This window comes from Girardinichthys multiradiatus, chromosome 20 (genome assembly GCF_021462225.1).
Source record: "Girardinichthys multiradiatus isolate DD_20200921_A chromosome 20, DD_fGirMul_XY1, whole genome shotgun sequence".
NCBI classification, from domain to species: domain Eukaryota; kingdom Metazoa; phylum Chordata; class Actinopteri; order Cyprinodontiformes; family Goodeidae; genus Girardinichthys; species Girardinichthys multiradiatus.
Window position 1 is genome coordinate 10,362,015 of NC_061812.1, and position 18,140 is coordinate 10,380,154.

At 37.9% G+C, this 18,140-nt stretch overlaps 1 protein-coding gene across 5 annotated transcripts in view; it reads left to right on the forward strand.

The window, feature by feature from the left end:
• LOC124856974 (membrane-associated guanylate kinase, WW and PDZ domain-containing protein 3-like) overlaps positions 1–18,140 on the forward strand; it is a 185,098-nt gene that overhangs the window by 89,370 nt on the left and 77,588 nt on the right. The gene's annotated exons all lie outside the window — the stretch shown is intronic.

Genomic DNA, 18,140 nt, shown 5'->3' on the forward strand with positions numbered 1-18,140 from the left:
GTCATTATGATGGAAATACTGAGTTCTGTTGATGACCATGAAAAACCTTTGAGCAACTGTTTTAGAAGGACTCTACAAATCAAACACTGGATACAGAGGCATTTGCACAGATGAAAACACATAAAAGCTTGCAGACTACAAGAAGGAAATTGTGTGGGGTAGGATAAGACAAATTAAACCATTTGACCAGAGGTTAAGGTGTGTGTGTGTGTGTGTGTGTGTGTTGAAAAATACCCCTATTAACACTACTTCTGCACACTTGAAGCTTGCAGATCAATGTAAGGATTTTTTTTCTGTCAAGGATCTCTTAGGGAAAATGAAAAAATAAATGGAGAAAAATATGTAGCAATCTTCAGACAAACCCATTTACAGAGACCATTAGATCTGAGGCTGAGGTAAAGTTTCAGATTTTTTCCAGAGCACTCCAAAAGCACATTTAAAAAAGATTCTGCTAGAGTCTGGACCTGAATGAGCATCTCTGGAGACGTGAAAATGACTTTATGCTTAAGCTTCTTATTCAGTGTGGGTGAGCGTGTGAAGAGAAATTGAGAAACTTCGAAAGGAAAACTTGCCAAGCATTCCTATAAAAAGCCCAAGGCAGTCATTGTTGCTAAAGTTGCTAAAGGTTTGGGCATATAGAATGTTGTGTGCAGGCTGACGACACTAGAATAGTTGCCTCCACTTTGTGATAAATCTGAAACACTACACAATGTGGAAAAATGACATATTTCCCCTTACTGTATATAAAACACAATCCATTGTATAGTTGATGCAGTAAATACACAAGATGCTTGGCAGGTTATAACATGAGGTAACAAGGCCTTCTCTGTTCCTCTTTAGATATTTTCAGTGTCATAGCTGATATAATCTGTGTGTCCTGTCATAAACACTGGGCAGATGGATGTTAGGCTTCCTTTTTTATTACTTTCATTGTTGTAAATGGCTCTGTGGGACCTCTCAGTCAGCAGGATTAGAGCCCAGGAATAAGATTCTGCTTCATGAATGAGTGGGTGCGCCACAAGCGAGAAGAGTTATTGGAATTGCCATCATTATCCTCTGGATCTCTCATCATGACCTTATCACCTCCAAGCTACCTCAGCAGCACTGCACGCAGCAGTTGTTGAATGCACACAGCTGCAAAACAATACAAATACAGCTGTCCATGACATATCAGTCTTTAAAATGGGTTGGCTGAACTTCTGCAGCCTTCCCTGTCTTCATTTCTAAAAAATTACTTAGTTTTCTTGTGGTTTGCAAAGCATAATGATGGGTTATTTGAGCAGGAATCAGCCTGCTGTAATCATATGCCTAAGCAGGATATTGTTTGTATTATGTATCTTTTGTAGATTTTTTGTAGAATAGAACAGCTTTATTTGTCCTCTGAAGCTGTGTTCACCAACGTCTTGCGTTTAGAGAAACGCGAAACAAAAGATAAAAAAAAGTCTGTCTGACTCTCTTTTCATTCATAAATGACTTTGTATGAAGTCATTTCTAAAATGAGATGAAAGCATATTTGATTATACTGTATGTTTGTTTATGATGCATTTGAATATTTCATCTTTTATCACTTTTCATGTTTTTATTTTTACATACAAAATGTCTGGAAAATACAGTAAATATCTAAGAAAACAGCATTTTTCCCAGTAAATTTTTATTCTGCCTATTGACGTGAAATTGACACAGGACGTTGGTAAATGATCCATAAAGAAATTAAAATAAATTAATCCATCTATAAATGTATGTGCAGTGACAGTGCATGAAACAGGGAATAAGTGTTGAACTGAAATTCTAGACAGATTTAAGATACATCCTGTGGGAATAAACTGGTTGCATGCATCTTGGGTGGTAATGTGCATCTTAATGTCTCTTCCACACATAGAAACATCCAAAGAGTTCTGTTTTGCTTTTATCTGACCAGACTATATTCTTCTAGTATTGTATTGGCTTTTCAAGATGTGCTGCAACAAACTTAAAACAAGGCGGCCTTGGCTCGTGGACAACTCTGCTAATTGTTCTTTCGACTCCTTTGTCAGAACTCCTCTGAGGAGCACCTGTTTCTGACTGTTTTATGGTGTAATTATGTTATTTTTTTCACTCCCAGATTATGGTCCCAACTGGGCTTACTGAGACATTCAGAAGAACAATAACATTGTGAAGGTCTTGAGAGAGCTCCTTGCTTTTACTCATCGTGAAATGTTGCTTTTGTGGTTCTTTGGTAATGAGAAACATTTATATATGGTCACAGGTCACGCTTTGTTTGAACTGTTACCGTCAGGCAGACGCTACAGATCAATTAAAGCAAGGACAAGCAGATTCAACAACAGTTTCTATCCAACAGCAATAACAATGTAAAGGGAGAAGTAAACAGTATGAATGTGTGAACATGTGTTTTTATTTTATTTTTAACAAACTGCTCTTATGCACTGATTGAATAGCTTTTTTCTTAATTTCGTTGTACTTATGACATTGACAATAAAGGACATTCTATTCCATTCTATTCTATTCTATTCTATTATACAGGCCATAATTTTGGACTAAACCAGAAGATATTCATCGGCACAGATAGAGGTCAGGGATGTTTTCTAAACATATACAGAGTTCAGATTCAGATGTCTTTTTAGCTTTCTGTGCACTTTTGCACCTTTTTGTTTAATACTTGTTTCATATGTAATCTTAATATAATAACTGCTTTATTTCTTTCCATAAATTTACTGGGGGGGGGGGGGGGGGGGGGGGGGGATACATTTCTTGTTATTTGATCTCATTATAAATAACAAATATATTTAATCAATCTGACAGGGATGACAAAAGACAAAAAAATGTAATTGTTTATATGTTGGCAATGATACATTTAAATATTTCAGGTATAATTAAACTACTACAGGTCCTTCTCAAAATATTAGCATATTGTGATAAAGTTAATTATTTTCCGTAATGTCATGATGAAAATTTTACATTAATATATTTGAGATTCATTGCACACTAACTGAAATATTTCAGGTCTTTTATTGTCTTAATACGGATGATTTTGGCATACAGCTCATGAAAACCCAAAATTCCTATCTCACAAAATTAGCATATCATTAAAAGGGTCTCTAAACGAGCTATGAACCTAATCATCTGAATCAACGAGTTAACTCTAAACACCTGCAAAAGATTCCTGAGGCCTTTAAAACTCCCAGCCTGGTTCATCACTCAAAACCCCAATCATGGGTAAGACTGCCGACCTGACTGCTGTCCAGAAGGCCACTATTGACACCCTCAAGCAAGAGGGTAAGACACAGAAAGAAATTTCTGAACGAATAGGCTGTTCCCAGAGTGCTGTATCAAGGCACCTCAGTGGGAAGTCTGTGGGAAGTAAAAGGTGTGGCAGAAAACGCTGCACAACGAGAAGAGGTGACCGGACCCTGAGGAAGATTGTGGAGAAGGGCCGATTCCAGACATTGGGGGACCTGCGGAAGCAGTGGACTGAGTCTGGAGTAGAAACATCCAGAGCCACCGTGCACAGGCGTGTGCAGGAAATGGGCTACAGGTGCCGCATTCCCCAGGTCAAGCCACTTTTGAACCAGAAACAGCGGCAGAAGCGCCTGACCTGGGCTACAGAGAAGCAGCACTGGACTGTTGCTCAGTGGTCCAAAGTACTTTTTTCGGATGAAAGCAAATTCTGCATGTCATTCAGATATCAAGGTGCCAGAGTCTGGAGGAAGACTGGGGAGAAGGAAATGCCAAAATGCCAGAAGTCCAGTGTCAAGTACCCACAGTCAGTGATGGTCTGGGGTGCCGTGTCAGCTGCTGGTGTTGGTCCACTGTGTTTTATCAAGGGCAGGGTCAATGCAGCTAGCTATCTGGAGATTTTGGAGCACTTCATGCTTCCATCTGCTGAAAAGCTTTATGGAGATGAAGATTTCAGTTTTTCAGCACGACCTGGCACCTGCTCACAGTGCCAAAACCACTGGTAAATGGTTTACTGACCATGGTATCACTGTGCTCAATTGGCCTGCCAACTCTCCTGACCTGAACCCCATAGAGAATCTGTGGGATATTGTGAAGAGAACGTTGAGAGACTCAAGACCCAACAGTCTGGATGAACTAAAGGCCGCTATCGAAGCATCCTGGGCCTCCATAAGACCTCAGCAGTGCCACAGGCTGATTGCCTCCATGCCACGCCGCATTGAAGCAGTCATTTCTGCAAAAGGATTCCCAACCAAGTATTGAGTGCATAACTGTACATGATTATTTGAAGGTTGACTTTTTTTGTATTAAAAACACTTTTCTTTTATTGGTCGGATGAAATATGCTAATTTTGTGAGATAGGAATTTTGGGTTTTCATGAGCTGTATGCCAGAATCATCCGTATTAAGACAATAAAAGACCTGAAATATTTCAGTTAGTGTGCAATGAATCTAAAATATATGAATGTTAAATTTTCATCATTACATTATGGAAAATAATGAACTTTATCACAATATGCTAATATTTTGAGAAGGACCTGTATTTCTCACAGTTTGCTGTGTTCAAATGTTACAGTTTTGTAAGGGCATACCATTGCCAGAAACCAATGCTAAGGGAATCCCTTGGATTTGAATCTGGTCATAACATCAGACCAAAGTCAGAACTAAGTCAGTTCATCAGATACATTTATAAGGCAGAGGCAGCACATTTTCTTATATTTCCCCATCCCAGTGGACAGAGAGCCATGCATTTGAGATTCCACATAGATTTTCTGATCATCTTCCAGGGCTACGTTCACAGCATGTGCATGTGTGTATGTTGGGTGAAATGTATATGTGCTTTTTGTTCTCTTAGCACAGTGCACTTTCATAAGATGCCCTATTGCCCTCAAGATGCTCTTTGCTCACTCAACAATAAATTTCATCATATTGGAAGCAATGGACTGGCTTTGCTTTTCAGCTGTGAGGAAATGACGTCCTTCTCGTTCCACAAGAAGCTGTGATAATAAAAGAGACAAACAGAATATGAGCTTTTTTCCTGGAGAGTAAAATTTGAAGTGATCTGCACCTTTTGTTCAGTCTGTATACAATGACAGACCTAGTAAAATAACTTTTAATGACAACAGAGATGTTCTCCAGAATAGAGGAGCTGAGAGAGCTGAGTGACACACAAATTCTCGCTCTCCCAGGCCTGCGTGTGTGTTCTGGCACACAAAGCCCTGTTCGTTTTATTTCTGTGCAAAGTCTCGCCAAGCAGCTGCTGCCTGAAAACAACTAAGCTAGCACGTGTCACCCCCACAGCAACAATTATGGTTCTATTCCAAGGTTATCTTTGCCTAACTCTGCATTTGGTTGAATTGTTAACAAAATGTCCCAGTGTCAATCTATCAGCCAGTTAAACGCCTCACAGATAGAGGAATTGTGGGCCTGATATTTTCCCTGACACTCCTGTTTGATTGTAGGCATTAAAGAGCAGTATGTAGGCTTATTACTACCAGTTGCAATAGAGGCAGATGACTGCGATAGCCTATTTTACTCACATACTCTCTGGTGGATTGTGTGATAAATGGCTGAGCAGCAGACTACGACACTTGCCAGCCATCTTGGGTTGAGGATGACTCGGCTCTTTTTGCTCAGTCCAGACATTTTGCTTGATTAACTCAGTTGATGAGCTCAGTTGATGCAATAATGCCCTTGTTTCAAGCCTTGCAGCTACAGTAACTGGCTTCAGTTGTGCTTTCCATCAAAATGTTTGAGCTACCTGTGTTTCTGATGACATAGTTAGGATTTTGGTTAAAAGAAAACTAGGCTTTTGTCTCTGGTTCCTGCTGCCTGAGCATGGCGGTAGACTTCCACCTATTTTCAGCTGCTAATACATTCCCCTCCTTAACACATTTCTCTCGCTTTGAATAATTGAAAACTTCTGGTTGGATTCTTGCTCTCCCCCAAAAAACATGACTTCACTTTTATAGAGACATGATTTGACAACAAGCTTGGGATTAGGCTGACCCTTTCGCAAACAGAGAACAAGGCAGCCTGGTTGAGTCACACTTGTTCTTTAAATATGACCTAAAAATTTGTTTATCTTGCTTGCAGAAACAGTATTTATGCATTGGTGCCATTTTTTACTATGTGAAACATGTTGTTGGCTGTGAACAGGTGAAAGTGAGGAGTGGGAGTAAATAAGAAATGCTCAGTGATCACAGTAGCTATTTCTAAACTGAAAGGTCTGCAGCCGAGAAGATGCACAGGGAAAAATGTAAATTGGCATAAACAAGGAGTCTGAAAGAATCTGATTCATCCGGAAAAGATTAACAACTAAAACTGTTGCAATGCTTGCAAGGCCATCAAGTTTTAGCTTGATGAGAAAATCTGAACACAAAGCAGACAGACTGTTTTCTTGTCATGGAAGAAAGGTGAAGGCCCTTAATCATAATGTCTGAAATCTTAAGATGACTATCATGATCTCACAAATGAAAACCTCAGTGTTTTAATTTTTGAATGAAAATGACTGAATTTGGGAAGGAAAAGTTGCACTGAGGAAACAATGTCAAAGGCATTTTTGATTATATTTCATGATACTGTGGAAATATTTCGAATGTTGACTTCAGTGGGGTTTTGAATTTTGTGTTTTCGATTTGAGATGCACCAATCAGGCATTTCCAGGCTAACGCCGATTTTCAGTTTTATTTAAGAACTGATCTGCCGATATTGACTGATTCCAACTTTTATTATTATACACACATACTCTAAACTAAAAAAAAAAATGTGCTGCAGATTCTTCGGCAGAAGTAGGAGTTTTGAATAACAGGAAATGAAGAAATTACAAGATTAGCCCTATATATGTATCAAAGGATGACATTTATCCCTTACCTTTGTCTGACTTTTAATAACCTTAAACAGTTTATGGACTTAAACTATCAGATGTTTTTAGTTTTAATGCGTTTAATAAACAGGTAAAACAAATTGCTTTTATTATTTGACCTAAAGGTCTCTGATCAGAGCCGATCAAGGAAAAAAATGTTTGTTTCCAATCTTTGGTCGAATGACTGGTGGATCCCAATGAAATTCACCTCTATTCTCACCATTAAGTTTTAAGTAAAACTTGTATTTCTTTGAGATTTGTGTATTGTCGGTTTTAGTATGTTTACCCCACGACTTTAACTACAGCAGTACTGGAAGCAAATGAAAATCTTTCTGACCTTTTATACAAGGAATTACAAATATAATTCTAACATATACAATTGTCTGTTTTTGTTTCAGCTTTTTAATGTTAAAAATACCAAACAATATTTTTTGGGTGAACAAAAAAATAAACAAGTAAGCTGAGTCCAAGCAGCTCTTTTTAAACACTATAAAAGTGCTGCAAAGTAAACCATGCATTGCATTCAACCATCCAATGTCGCCACATGCTTGCTCAGGAGGAAGAATTTCTGTGAAGTCAACTAATTGATACCTACAGCTGGGCAACATAAATGAATTAGACTGCACTATATCTAGGTGCAATGTATCTAAGGTATGCAGCTGTATTTGAATCTGTCTAAATTGTTGAATTTTATTAGATTGATTTGAATCAAACGTCCTTAACTGAATTTACTTGCTGTAAATTACAGCATCACAACTTTCAGGGTAGGTTTTGACATTAAATTTACTATCACAGGCTTAGAACCAAAAGCCTCATTAGAAAAATAATTATAGCTTTAAACTGGGTATCTTAACAACAAAGCGTTTATAGCTTGAATCTGATTTCTCATTCTCTTTGTGTTATAACCTTCCAATTTCGATTTTGGTCATTTCTTTCAAAGGTTACAATACATATAAACTAATCCTGTCTAAGTTATGATGAATCCAGCAGAAAATTACCAGGTTTGAAGAATATCCTTATTCATGCATTAAAGCATAATGGCTCTAACTTTTATCTGATTTTCACTAAGCTGAAAACAAAATGCAGCAATTGGGCTGTTATTGAGTGTTCAGTTTTGATTTAATGCTTATTTAATAAAAAAGGGGAAAAGTCTTTCTTTTTAGTATTTTGCCTGACAATCACCAATCAGAGCTGATTTCAGTCACTGAAAAATGTGTGCACCAATATTTAAAATCTCTCTCATGTTCTTTATTTGACGAACACAACTGAAAAAGATGTCCCTCTGAATAGAGAAGCACATTTATTATGCAGCTGCACACATTACTCCATTCTTTGTGGCAAACACACGTGGTTGGATAAATGTTCTGGTAATGACACGCATTGTCAGAGCCAGATGTTAAGTAGAAAATAAATTGGGATATATTGCTGGTTGTTTTTGTCAGTGAGTTAATTTTCTGTTTTTTTCATTCTGCTCATAACAAACATTATAGAACAGCAGCATTGGCCATAAATTGGTTATCAAAAAGAAAAGTGAAGGGAAAAATCATGAAAAGTTATAATATATATGAAATTTAAAATATAAGACAAAAAACCAATGCTGGAAACTGTAAATTTGAAAAACAAAATAATTCAATAACACTTGAAGCAAGGCAGGACTCATCAGCTGAAGGTGCTTCTTATTTTCTTGGTCTTTTTGGCCCCTGGACAGCACTGAGGTTATCACAGCAGCTCTGGTTGATGCTGCTCTGCATCACAGCTCCAGTTCTACTGAGTTGGGTTGGTCCAAACCTTCATCTGCAGAGCAGTGATGGACAGAGAAGGATTGTGGGCAGAGGAGAAAAGGGCATATGGTGAGTTAACGTTTAATGCAAGGGGCAGATGTCTTGGTACTTTAGAGCTCAGTGTCATGCTATGATCATGCCAGGGAATATATCCAGTCTGTAATGTCAGGGAGGCTGCAGCTCTTATCTATGAATGTGTGGCTTAGAATAATGATGAGATGAAATTCATGCTCCTTTAGCTCCTTTTTTAGTTTTTTTTTTCAAATAAAATAAAAGTAATTATCCATAACATTCTATATTTAATTAAATCTAATGTCTTTTCTCTCAAAAGTTTTCTAAAACATGATGCTACTGGTCATGCAGTTATATAGCACTCATACACTACCTTTAAAAATAAGTTTTTCACCTTGTCTTTTTCATCTTTCTTTGGTCATCTAAGATGCTTTTACCAGACCTGTGTCCCAATGTGAGCATGTTTACAATGAGAGGAAATTAAGTATGCAGTGAGCGGTTCGGGCATGTTAGGCCACTGCCTGTTTAAGTTTGCATAGCTCTGTGTCCAGCCAGCCAAGCAAACAGACCGAAAAACATGACATCGGCCCATCATGCTCCTCTGTTGCAGAAGCCTCCAGCCACAGTAACACTCCACATGCCAGTTATATAAGTGAAGAGAATTCATCTGACGGCGCTGTGTGAGGTGTGAGATTATAAGCCAGGCTTATAGCACACCACTCTCTGCTTTTCTCAGCGGAGTCAGAACCAAGTGTCTTGATCCCAGTTTCATGTTCATCTGTCTGTAAATGTGAGCAGAGGCCCTTTGGTCAACTTCTCATGCAAAGTTGTCCACCCTGCGGCAGTTTTGTCCCCCTAAAATGTCCGCATCAAGCAGAAAGGTTAGAGCAGGATGGAAGGAGGAAGGTGGTGTGCTGTCACTTGAGGGGAACGACGAAAGGAGTCAAAACGAAGGTCTTAGAGGTGTTGTTGCCCTGTTTGACTGACGGCCACAGGGTAGGAGCAGTCCCTGACGAAGAGGATGTTTGTGACCTGTCATTATGTTTCATGATGAACGTCGAGGGAGGACAAGATTGAGGTGCAAGCAGCATCTGTCTGCCTTCACTGCAGTATGGGCAAAGGAGAGCTTTATAGTGAAGACATATTAGAAAATAAAATAAACCCCATCAGGGTTTTATGTGGAGATTGCAAGAAAGTTTAGGAGTTCTGTTTTTGGGTATATTAAGGTGTCTAATTATGGACAAATACTAACATTCTAAAGATGGCTATTAAATATGAATGAAATGATGTGTGGAATCACACCTAGAAGGCAGACTAAGGTTTGATGATGAATAAAATCAATTACCGCTACTGGCTACTAGCTGTCATTCTATTTACTAGTGGCAAGAGATCCCTCTCATACTTGGGCCTTCGCTCCCTGGCTTGTACTGGAAACCCAACCTCATCCCCAATAATATTGTTAAGTGATAACAATATTCTGTTATTACTTAAGAGCAAGAGAAATAGCAAACTGTAACAAGTCTTGGAAATGGAAAGTTGGCTTAGTAAGAGATTTTACATCCTCGTTAAATTCCTACTGCCAAAACTGCACATAAAAATGACCGGAGATGGTCAGTTGAAATTAAATTAACCTCCTGTACTTTAACATTTGGTGCACCTTTAATTAAATATGTGAGTCTCAAAGCCTCTCCAGTTCCATACAGCTGACTCTGTACACATATTTCTTCCAGCACCACATCCTCCTGAGCTGAACTGTATCTACTTCTGCTTGCTGAGTTGATTCTTTTTAGCCACTAACCTGGAACTGTAACTAAAGCAAAGGAAAGGGTGGCCCACGTGTTCCATGTGAGACCTTGTGGTCTGGATCTTTTGGTGTTATAATACACCTGCAGTAGGTGTATTAAAACACCAACGGATCACAATGAATTTCTCGAAGAGGGTTGGACATAAGAATGAGTAAAAGGGCTGGTAATGTTGTGTTGTACAGTTAACCTCAGGGTTAACATGGCGTGGTCACCCCTGGTCTCCTTAGTCCATTCATAACTGGAGTTGCCTGGCTACTGTCCTCCAGGCTTGTGCTGCAGGTAAGACTGAAACAGAGATGATGGCTCTTCTGTAGGCAGACCCTAGTTCTGCTTTTTAGGGAATTAAAGGCTTGCAATGGCTTCTTGGAAGGCATACGTTTGCCTCTCTATTGGAGGCAGCTGGAGCCAAGTCATTTTCCACAGCAGAGATGTGGGGAAAGAGGTTATAGATGGCAGAGCTCCTCACCTTGTCTAAGACTTGGCAGTCATTGGATGAAGCTTATTTCAGCTGCTAAATCTTTTGTTCATGATCCATGTCTTATTGTGAATTAGAGAAGTAATAACAATACAAACATGACGTACATTTTTCATGCATTGTGCTCTGCATTTCCTGATCGTTTACATGATTTATAATTTTTGCATTCCAGAAAACATATTCAGGTGAAAATAAATCATTCTTGATACCGGGTGTTTGGAACTGCTGTCCACCGATGACAGTGTTCATATCTCATACTGACGTTGCCAGTGACGGTTTGGCTCGTCCTTTATTGCAGAAGCATTTAATTAAAATTAAAGGATGTGGCTATAATATTGTGCATTTTCAATACATTTCCCACAGATCAGCCTTACAGTTTTAATACCTTTGAAAACGGAAGTAATTTCAGCTTGGGTTTTTGTGACATTCCTTTAATAAAGTGCACTACTCTGTGTGTGTCTTATCAAATTGCAAAATATTTTAGACAAAATATTTTTTCTTTTTGCGTGACAATCTGTTCTTCCACTCAACCAAATGACCCATTCATGACACTGTTGTGATTATGAATCTGAGAATATTATTTAATATTAATATTTTAATATTTTATTAAATAATATTTCGGTCTGTTAAGGGTTGTCCTGTGAATACCAGCCCAGTAAGGCGATGGTATTAGGACAAAATAGAAAGGTGTGAGACGAGCTCTGACATTATTGAACAGCAAAACTCATGGATTTCTTAAAATACAAGAATTTATTATCAAAAATAAGTCAACTCAAAGTCAAACATATTTCAATCAACGAACTCTTTACTATGCTAAAACAATCCAACTAAACTACCAAGCAGAATGAAAGAATAAGCAAGACTAATGGGCTATGTTCAATATATACAAGTTGATTAAAGATGATTGAAAATCATGACCAAAAAGAGTGATGCAATATAACCATGCAATGTTTATGTTTGAGAACCAAGGATTATCTTGAAGAACCTGGAAGTGAAGTTAAGTTAGTCTTGGAACTAACTTAGGCAATAATCAGCAAAGTTTAGACAACCATTCACAATTCAAGATCAGATGAAATATTATTTTAATAAAATAATGTTTTAAAGAATGATCTGCTGAATAAAACCAACCTTCTGGATGACCAATTCTCAACGGTGTCTCATTAGCTGCCTTTATTTAATGAAATAAAATTTCAAGAAATATTATTGAGGAAATAGCAAAATATTTAGTGAGGTATTTTGGAAAAGAACCAAATCTTTCTGGAGAAATGGGGCATAATGGTGGTTACTTAGTTATCAAATTTAGTAAAATAATGTTAGGGAAATATTATTTACTGGATTGAAAAACTAACAACCTTTCTGGGTAAATATTATTTGGCAGCAAGCACGTGTCCTTACCTGTTAGCTGTTAAAGCTAACAAAAGAAGCTGATAGCTTAGCATCAGAATCAAACACACACCTTTAAAAATACCATCAATAAAAGGGTTAAAATGCATCAGCGCGGAGGGCGGATTATGATCAATCTTCTGTGTTTAAAATCACCCTTCAAGTAAAGGTTATCTTAACTTTAAAAACACACAAACACAGAACACAAAACGGAGCACGTGTGCTGCAGATAGCCTGCTAGCACTAAGATAGCTGAGTTCAACACAAACAAAACCAAACTTCATAAAATGAAAAACGTTCAGATCATAAATCTTTCTCTATTACTCTGCCCAAACCCTAACCTCGTATGAACCATGCTGAGGAGTTGTCCGGGCGACGACGAAGTTTGAAGAAAGCTCTGTGAACAAAGGGTTAGCTTCCAGCTAACCTCTGGAGCAGGGGCTGGGCCGCCGGTTCTGTCCACTGACCACACTGCACGTTACCACGGTGATGCGGCTCCTGTTGTCGTCCTTTCAGACCGGGAAAAACCGCTCCACTCGGCTTCGTAGAGACAGCGTCTCTACTGGGGACTTCTCTGGAACACAGTTTGCTTCTGCAGGCCTCAGAGAGAAAGTAAAGCAACGCTTATACCTTCATTTCCCCTTTTTATGAATGAATACCGGGTACACAAACAGTGATTCAGTTGTACTTAACTCAGTGCATATGATCGATGATCGTATGACACCCTTTCTGAAGAGTTTATGTCTGTTTGCCAGCAAAGAGACATTAGCGCGCTGTACTTCCCCTGTCCTGATGATCACCGCTGTGGAAGAGATCGGACCATTGGAAAGGTGGGGGTTTTATACGGGCAGTGACGTCATGGGAAGTCCACTGTTGCCCTTCTTTCTTGGCTGTGCCGGAAGTAGGTTAAATGGAGTTTATTTTGAAAGGTCCAGAAAAGTTTGTACTGCATCTTTCATGTTGTTTCCATGACTGTGGGTCCCAACAACACAGTGAAACATACTGTCTGTTAAATTACAGCAACTGCAATAAAGTCCATTGTGTATTTATAAGAAAGAGAACGGAAAATAGTAATTTCATTTTAGGAAACTAGACATGAGTCTTGCGTAAACCTATCCAGTATGCATCTGTAATCTGTGACATCAGATGTATTTCACACAATGAGTAGAATTCCTCCCTTTAGTCTCACTATGATGCAACCCAGTGCACTGAGAAAAGTATCAGGGAACATATCCAGACCAGACAGATTCCCTATTCAGAGGACTGTTAATTGAGTGTCAGACAACAGAGATAATGACCTCCTGGTGGATGTCCACCTGCCTAAGGGAGAATGTCTCTTGATGAAATGTCAAAATTGACACAAGGCTTGCTCCATTTTCACTGTTTAGAGAAAGCAGTGCAAAGAGGAAGGAAGGACTTGCTATGCATAGTCACGCACACAAAAACATTTACTGAGATTTTGGCATCAGTTCTTATTCACTTCCATGCCAAATTTTCATGGAGACAAGTGAATCTGTTCAGCATGGAAATTGAGAAAAATCATGGTTACATAGTCCAACAACCAGTCTGGCATATGGCCCCTTTAAAACCAGAGGGTGTACATCACCAGTTGTCATTCTTTTTGTTTTACCGTGTACTGTCCGGCAGAGTAGCACAGAGTTGTTGTCTGAGTGCTAAGAAGAAACCCAACAGATTTACTTTCACAAGTAGAGCAATACGGCTAATGCTATAATGTTCCGCTTGATATTTTTAAAAGAAACATCCATGCCACCATCCAGCCTGCAATCTTGCACTTATAAAATAACTAAACTTAAAATGATATAACAACTAAATAACTAGCCTTCAGCCTTCAGCATAAATAATGCAACAATGCAGTAACAACATTTTCATATGTCAACCTATTTTTATTGCATTTTAGGAAAAGTGCAAATTAAATCAGTAATTATATAAACAGTGGAGTGGATAAAGTTTGGCTAAAATCTGCATCTCTTATTTAAAAGACTTCCCTCTGTTTTTATTCAAAGTAGCATCTCAGCAGTGCAGTTTATAGCTTACCTAAAGTTTTGTCTGTGTTACATAATGATTCTTTTTTGTCATGTGCTGACTGCTTTTCCCTGAAATGTCTCAAAATAGATCAATGATATATGAATGTGAGAAAGAATTAAATCCACAGCTTCGAGTGTTAGTCTAATTTTGTAGCTCCAGAGTGAGGTGTTGGTCTAAGTGACCATGTTAACAGTCTGTCGCTTCACAAGGGGGTGCCAGGCACAGCCTCCATCGTTGCAGAGCGGGTGCAGCTAATATCTCTGAGTTTCCAGTTCTGGGGAAAAAGAATGCTGCTGATGCTCAGTGAAATGGCAACATGTTGCTAAGGGATTCCCGTGGGTGACCTTGTTCCTTTCTGACACATTCCCTGTCATTACTCTCTGGAAAAATGTCAAGGTAGCAAGATAGGGAGGCTTTACCAAGAGGAGTACGCCATAAATTAATTTATTATTTGCTATTTTAAGAACTATTTTATGCACATGATAGAACAGACAGACAATCATGAAAATAAACCAAAATTACCTCCCTCATTAGTTTGTGTTGCTAAATTTCACAATAGTTACGGTTTAGTATTGTCATCTTCTAGGCTGGCTGTGAGGTTTAAAAATTGGCACTCTCAGAGAAAAATGAGTCCAGTTTCAGCATCAGTGTTATCTGTGAATAGGAAAAATGATAAACCTCTCTGACGTGACAGTCTCACTAACAGTCTCTGATAGGACCAAGGAACCACCACTGTGCTGTGCTGCACTGCAATGAACGGGTCAGAGCAGTGCTGTTTATGTCACTTTGCATGCATACATTTTTTAATTCCCATGTGCTAGACTATGCATACTTCTTTGTCCTGCAGTAAAATATGCTGCACAACAGATCTTGTGGCATTATGGACTGGTGGGCAGAATTTTGACGTATACAGAAATCTGAAACCGTTGTTTCATGATCAGAGGGGATTTCTACAGCCCTCTAACCCTAAGATTCATTCTGCACACAAAGAAATTAAAATTCTGAAAAACTGATAAAAAAGTCAAGTCAGACAGACTTTAAACATTAATATTAGAAAATGGCTTGAAAAGGCTTCACAATCCTATTTTATCAGTGATTCCTGACCTAGCTCTAGCTGTCAAAGAAGTCAAAGAAAATAGCTACATAATAGGTCTTTTTACTAAAGGAGGAATACATACTAATGCAAACACAGGAACAAGACTTAAAAGGAAACTCAGTGACCTAACAGAGAGATTCAACCATATACTCCCAAAGATCTATCATCAAAAGCATCACAGGTGTTGCTTTGTAACCCTTATTTTAGCATACGCCTAAAACTTATTTCAGGTAAGTAGTGTACTTTCTTTCAATCACATGCTGAAGTATTTACATATCTGCAAGTCAAGGCAGAACAAGGAAAAAAAAACAACAATTACTTGACTCACTATAAACAATGTTTCAACAATTCACAGCTTTATTGAACAAACGTTTCTTTTAAAATAAATAATGGGTAATTATTGCAGCGATGCTGGTAGTTATCGCACTTTTCCTCTTTATGTTGTCGAAAGAGGGATGCTTCCCATTAATAATGATGCATTGGCAGACCTCCTAATTTAATACCAAGATAAGATAGATTTCTTTGTCATGATATGTTTTAATTTGTGAAAAATAAAACGATGGCCATAGATAGATCATAAATAGTATAGGGGCTAGTGACATCAATGTGTCCCAGAAATATATTTTTCTGCACTCAACTATGCTTCAAAGTAGTCAAAAATAAAGGGCACCAAAGCAATGCCTTGACTTACCACACATTATTGGTGAGGTACTGAACCCTGATAGGGAGGTGAACAACAAAAATGTATTTTAATATAAAAGCCTGTTATTTCTTTAACAAAATACAATAATCATCCATTTCAACTATGTCTTTTATTGTTGGTTTCTACATTAATAATTTTGGTAGATGGATTAAAAATAATGTACTTGTGTATATTAATTTCAAATGGCATTTGAACCATGCTGAACTCCAGGCAGCATTTTGGCCACATGTAGTTTGTTAACAAGCCTGTTTTCGTTATGATCTTACATCCAGTCTAAACTGAAACAGAGAAAGTTTAAGAGGAAGTTTCCTGAATGACTTTTTGTTTTTCCCTATAATTCAGGTAATGCAGTTCTCTTTAGAGAAAAAATGACATGCAGCCCTTATTTTGAAAATCTAGACTCATCAGTTTTACTGATCTAAAACGGTATAGGAGGGCAGTGAGACCTCTGAACAGAAGATACCTTTAAATTGTCAATAAAACTTAAGTGAGGACTTATGTTTTGAACATAAAATTCTAGGATAACTTAATGAAACATGTTTCTGTAATGAGTGAAAAAGGGGAAAAACCTTAACAACTGAGAAAGTTTAAGAAAATGTTACTTTACCTATTTTTTTTAATCAATCTCCTTTGATCAGTTAATCGAGAATGTTTTTCCTCTTTCAGAAGAGGAGAAATGTACAGAAACAGAGTTTTAGTTGGCAGAGTTTGTTCTCAGTGCAAAGAAGATGAAACAGAAATGAAGAAGAGAAACGATGAAAAATAATATTTGGCCGTTGTCAATCTTTTTCAAAGCTTCCTCTTCCTTTCAGTTAAGAGATGAGGAAGCTGATTGCACGCAGACAACGACTTTTTGTTTTCTGAACTCCTCATCGTGTTCTTCGATAGATGAATGGTTTTTTTCCACTTGTGCTTGACAGCTCTGAGAATCTCCCTTTGCGTCAAACTTTGCATGAACTTCCTTTGTTTTTAAGACTTCTGGGAGTTAAAAGCAGATGCAAATCCTTTTCAGATTTCTTTTTCTTTTTTGCATCAATCTGTGGTCCATCACTTTTGAGGTTTTGGCATTGCACATGTTTTATGAAAGTTGTTTTTCAGGCTTGTGTGAGGATGTAAAAAAGGAGAGTTGAGTGTGAACTCAGCATCCATCAACATTTATTTAGCAGTTTGGATTTTAGATTTGCTCACACGAAAGAAAGCAGAGACAAAGTAAAGTCAGCTCAGACAATGTTTTCCCTGAGTGCAAGCAGTCAGAGAGCAAAACAATCTTCAATGCATTTTCGGAGCACTTAGCACTTAGTCGGGCAGCATTTTTTATATACTCTGGGTTAAAAAACACACTACAACCCCTCAGATTTGAATCCCATTTCATTCTTAATGATTAAAGAGCATCATATGAAGGAGAGAAAACTTTAAAACATCAATCTTACCTTTGACCTTCCTTCTACTACAGTTTCCCCCTGTGACCAGACTGCAATCTAAAGGTGAACCAGAAAGGCTTTAAACCAGCCTGGAGAGGAAAGCTGGTCAGGACAGAAGGAAAATGGATTCATTCAGGAACCTAAAATAGCCACCTATTTTTACTTCCTCCACTGTGCGTTTGAAGTTTATTCAAATTATCTCTGGGATTGTTTAATCATTTAGACATTATTTGATCCAGTAGCAACCTGTTAATAACCATACATGTGTAAAAAATAAGCAAAATCTCAAAGTAGAATGCTAAGGACTGGAATGCTGGGGTTTCTAAATGTGTTCAGTGCTAACTGGAGGATGTACTTGTTTTATCTTCTGATTTTTTAAATCATTGTTGTATATGCTGAAACTCACCTTATATTAAACAATAAATGTCTTTACAAAATTATGTTCCATAACTGAAACCAGATGTTTACATTCACAGTAAAAAATTCAAATAACCCCTTCTGTTTTTCTCTTACCTGAAAACCTTTCCTGCTTTAGGTTTTTAGGATTACAAAAATATTTATATTTGCTAAATAACAGAATAATTGGAGACAGTGGGAGTTTT